Source organism: Rhagoletis pomonella, unplaced genomic scaffold (assembly GCF_013731165.1).
Source record: "Rhagoletis pomonella isolate Grant_MI unplaced genomic scaffold, Rhpom_1.0 Rhpom_scaffold_00006, whole genome shotgun sequence".
NCBI classification, from domain to species: Eukaryota; Metazoa; Arthropoda; class Insecta; order Diptera; family Tephritidae; genus Rhagoletis; species Rhagoletis pomonella.
Window position 1 is genome coordinate 1721928 of NW_023458560.1, and position 5497 is coordinate 1727424.

A 5497-nucleotide genomic window follows, 5' to 3' on the forward strand; every position below is an offset into this window, starting at 1 on the left:
ATTGTGGAAATAGCTGATCTCGCCTTATTATAGGTTTTTATTTAATTATTAGCGCCGAGTTCTTAAAAGCGGATTGTGCGATTAATCAATTAATATGAGTTATGTTAAATTTAATAATTGCGCAGTCCTATTGAAAAATGTGTTAATACAAAATTTTTTAAAAAGTATGCGTATATTTAAAAACATTTTTTTTGTACATCACTATTATATAAGTGATTTGTGTTATTTATTACTACCCTCTGAAGGTATTATATTCGTTTTTGGGTTTAAAAACTATATTATAACAAGATCTCATTTTTAGAATAAAAGATTTGTTAAATCGATTTCATGAATTTTATTTAAAAAAAATTGGCGATTTTTGTTTCAGAAATTGCGCTTTTTTTAAACAATCTGGACACCCTGGTTGCCGAAGACATGATACTGTATTTCAAAAACAATTGAACGACATTTGCTTGTTTGAAATGAAGCATTAATATGTACATACTTACATACATACGTACGTATGCACACTCCTCACAACTAACCTGCCAACACGCTCTTGGCACCAGCAGTGAGTAAAGCAATTGAATGGTAGACCCGCTATAAATACATACATACATACGAGACGATAAATTACCCTTTACTACAAGAATGATAGAATACAAGATTGCGCCGATCAGAGAGGATTTTTGAGAATAACTTTTGTATGACGTCACACTGGTGCAATTGCGAGAGAGAAATGCCAAAACGTGAGCAAGAATGGAAGAAGAAAAAAAAATTTTGCAAGGAAAACGTAAGCAAGTTGCACAAATGTGACATCATGCAAACAACGATTGTGTCAAATTCGTCAAGAGAGGAATAGCGGTCCGAGATCGGCGCAACCTTTGTATTCTCTCAATCGTGCCTTTACTACATTCGTCGTGCTTTCGGCATTAAGTCAAATTGTTTTCAGCCAGTGTTGCCACTTGAGTTTATTTTTAGGTAACAAAACGCCTACCAAATCAGTTTCCAAACTACCGAATCTTTGTTCATTACTAAAACAAGATTTCTTGGATTTACAGGGTTTTTAGCTACACGAATTGGCAGTATAATATTGCTTACAGTGTTGGTCATGCCAATCTTTAAGGTTAATCAAAACAAATTCGGGCTTTTAAACAAAAGAATTAACGTATTGCGTAAAAAAACTTTTGTAAAAATATGATTACCTTTGAGGTTAATTCAATTCATATCAAACATTTTTAATGTTTAAAAAAACAAAATCAGACATTTTATGCATGTAAATAAAACAAAATTCCAAATCTTGTTTCAATTTGCATACACTCACCCTTATTTTTACCAATTCACTCACACTTTGCAAATTGCCTATCACCAATTTTTCTTTCAAGACGATCGGCAAAAATTTCGTTCAATTTCAACAGATGATCGATCATAACTTTGGGAAGTGAGTTTTTGTTTGTAGAAAATTTTGTGCTCAGTAAAATTTAGAAAAAGCAAAGAAAACTTATACGTGTGAGCAAAGTGAAATCAATGTTTTCAACATATAAACGCAAAGTAAGTGAACAAATCTTAATGCTAAGTTCTATTGAATTTTCAAAACATTTTTGCCTACCAAAAGCTTCATCAAACCAACCAAACTACCAAAGGAGAATGAAGCTACCAATTTTGGTCCAATCGGACCAAAACGGCAACGCTGCTTTCAGCAACAAGTCAAACGACTTCTGCAACAAATGAACTGCGGCGCCTTGTCTTCGCCAACCGCCCAAATGAGCTCTCATGATTTCGGCAACCGTTCAAATGCCGCGTTTGCTAGCTTCGTAAACGAGCATTCGGAACAGTGCTTCGGCGCCGTCTCAAGAAAATGTATCACTAACCAAGCCAAAAATGCATCCAAATTTATCCAATTTTCTTTCTTACGTATATATCTCATAATTTGTAAGAAACCAAAAATTTTCAAGAAAAAGACATAATTTAACCCATCCTAAGGTCTTGGAATACATGTATATATATTTTAATTTTTCAACAATTTATATTGAGCTCGAGGCCATTTTTTAAATGAAAATTTATTGTGGAAAAGCAACAATAATTTGAAAAAATGGTAGAAGTGATAGCTATTTCGGAAATCACCACATTTCCTCATCAGACTTCTTTTAGTAGGATTCGAACCGACGATCCCACTGACTCAGCCAGTTGCCTATGCACCGTGCTAAGTACGCCTTGTAAATTATCGTTTGCTTTTTTCCACTATTTTCATTTTTGTTATGCCAACACAATCAAGCGCAGCTATTCCGCTGCAATTCACTTGATCATGTGGTTGTTGGTATTGTTGGTTTTTTCAAATTATTGTTGCTTTTCCACAATAAATTTTCATTTAATAAACGGCCTCGAGCTCAATATAAATTGTTGAATATAATTGTTATAAGGCCAAAAAAAAATAACAAAAAACAAATATTTTAATTTTTCATAAAATCAAACATTTGTAATTTCAATTTATAAAGTACACTTTTTGTGCATAAGTATTTTGCAAAGTAAGTATAATAAATAGTAAGTACACTCTAAAAAGAGCATGTAAAACTACTACTGAAAAGTATTTATTTTTCGACAAGAATCTGTATAAATGTATGTATAAGATGTTCAGGATTTGATTTAGAACTTGAGATCTTTAAAATATACACATAAATACATTTATATATACACTCTAAGAAGTGCATGTAAAACTACTACTGAAAAGTCTTAATTTTTCAACCAGAATCTGTTCAAGTATACGCACAAGATGCTCAAGATTTGATTTTGAACATGAGTTGTTTAAAATATACACATGAAATGTTTAAAATTACAAACTTTTTGAAAGTAAAAATATATTTCTTTTTACAAATAATAAATGCTAAGTGCCAGGGGCGCACGCAGGAATATATTTTTGGGGGGAAAGGGTTTATGCTTCTAAATATATATCATCAGAAAATACTGAAAATTCGCTCTTTAAAATACATATACCCAAGTTTTATGTACAGTATGAATAATAAATAAACTTTTTAAAGTTTCATCAATTGCATTTTATTTACATAAAATTTACAAAGAACTCAGACATTTTCAACCGGCTTCAAAAAAAGGGATGCTATCAATTCTTCGGAGTAATTTTACTTTTTTTATTTATTCCACCGCATAACTTTGCACCGCGTGAACCGATTCCAATAATTCTTTTTTTTTACCGGAAAGATGGTACCTTAAGGGTCGTCCCGTAATTTGGGATGATCTGATCATTAAATCATGAAAAAATTAACGGTTAAAGATGCACTCAACTTTCAAAATAAAACAAAATTTTACAAAAGAATTTTAATATAAACAAATTAAATAATTTTACGAAACATTTACACTTTTTTATTCATTTTCGTCGATTTCTGGTTTTTCATTTTTTAATACTTCGAATAACGGAAATTTAACTGAACTTGTATTTTTATCATGTAGCTCATTTTAGTGGAACGAATTCGAAGTTAGCAAATTAAATCTTCGAATGCTTATTAAGTAAATATCAGTGGTAAACTTTTTTACGCTGTAAAGTGTAAAAAGCAACAGTAAGTGAGTATGCATTGCATATTTTTAGGACAATGTTTCCATTCGCAGTTAAACTTTAAAGAGCTCTCAAGAAAAAATAAAAATTCTTACAAAATGACGCACAAGAAATGGAAAAGAAATTTGTTTCTATCAAAATTTCTTAAATCATAATAAATTTAACCCCAAAACCCGCCCCTCAAATGCGCTACGTGACAAATTTGATATGTAAAAGTAAACAGACAGTGTTTAATTTTGCACACACTAGGAGAGGAAACTGGTTACCTCTCTTTATATGTGTAAATTTAAACGAACATTTTTTAGAGGAAATTTTAAACATTTTATGTGTAAACTGTGAAAATGTGAACAATAAATGTTTAAAACTCAAAAACCAAATTTTAAATTTGTTCTACGCCACACATATGATAAGTAAAAGTAAGCAAGCAGTGTTTAATTTAGTTAACACGGTGTGTAAATTTGCATTCATTAAGAGAGGAAACTGGTTACCTATCTTAATATGCGCAAATTTAAACAAAAATTTTTTAGAGTGTACTTAATGTTTAAAATAGCAAAAATGTTCAAACTACAAACACATTTCCTACTAATAATAAACATTAGGGGCTCACATTTACTCTATTTTAAACATTTTATGCGTAATTTTGCTCTACGCGACAAATTTGGTATGTAAAAATAAACAGGCAATGTTTAATTTTATTAGAAGGTGTGCAAATTTGCACACATTAAAAGAGGAAACTGGTTACCTCTCTTAATATGCGCAAATAAACAATTTTTTTTTATAGTGTATTTAAAGTCTTTTTAGTGAAATTCATACAAATTTCCTTAAATAAATCAAAATTAGTTTTTTCAGCAGTGTATTTTAAACTACATTGAAATCTTCTTTCGTTTTAAATTAACGAATGAAAATATTTGATATGAAAGAGATTACTACAGTAAGAGTATACACTTAGGTGTCTTTTTAAGCGGTACATGCGTTCCTCAGAAAGCAGCATAAAAAAATCCCCATAAAAAAGTTCTTTACTTTCATACAAAAACAGGGGATGCGTTCCAGCATTTTCAAAAACCGCATAAATTCAGATACTCCATGTAAAAAATTCTAAAAAACCGCATAAAAAATCCAGTGAGGCATTATTGAGCAAAAAAACTGTTTATTTCTTCGCTTCAACACTTATTATTCCATGTAAAACCGAACATTATTGAAATAAATAAAATTTTATCTATATTTTAACCAAAAAATAAAGAATAAAAATACCACAATAAATACATGAATTATGTAAGAATAAATAAAAAAAATTTAGAAAAAAGGTTTTTTTTTAACAGCGGTCGCCCCTCGGCAGGCAATGCCATGAAAAACTGCTTCTCGTAAAAATACAATCGCCGTTCGGAGTCGGCGTAAAACTGTAGATCCCTCCCCTTTGTGTGACAACATCAAGGCGCACACCACAAACTGGAGGAGAAGCTCGGCCAAACACTAACACATGTGTAAGTGCCAATCTATTATTATTATTATGTAAGAATACAAAGACAAATTATTTATCAGAAGCATTGTCTTTTACACACTGAAAAAAGTAATAAAAACTCTCAAAAAAGCAAAATCGCTACAGCGAAAAAATGGTTTGAAAACCCGCATAAATTCAAATCCGCATAAAAAGAGACCTAAGTGTATATTTACTTTATATATATGTATATGTTTTTAGCTAATTAAAACAATTGAGCTAATATCTCTTCATATGTTCATTGCTTCGTTCACAAAAAATAAAATGCTTTAATTTCACGCTAAGTAACGATTTTTAATACATTTAGAAAACATAATGCTTTCTACCATCGGTAAAAGTGCACTTTAGCGGAACCAGGCCAAAATTGATGAAAAAAATTCAAGAGGGGGTATCAAACGACGCGTTTTAATGCGAACAACAATAAACCTCGACCGGAAATTCACATTTTTAATTCATTA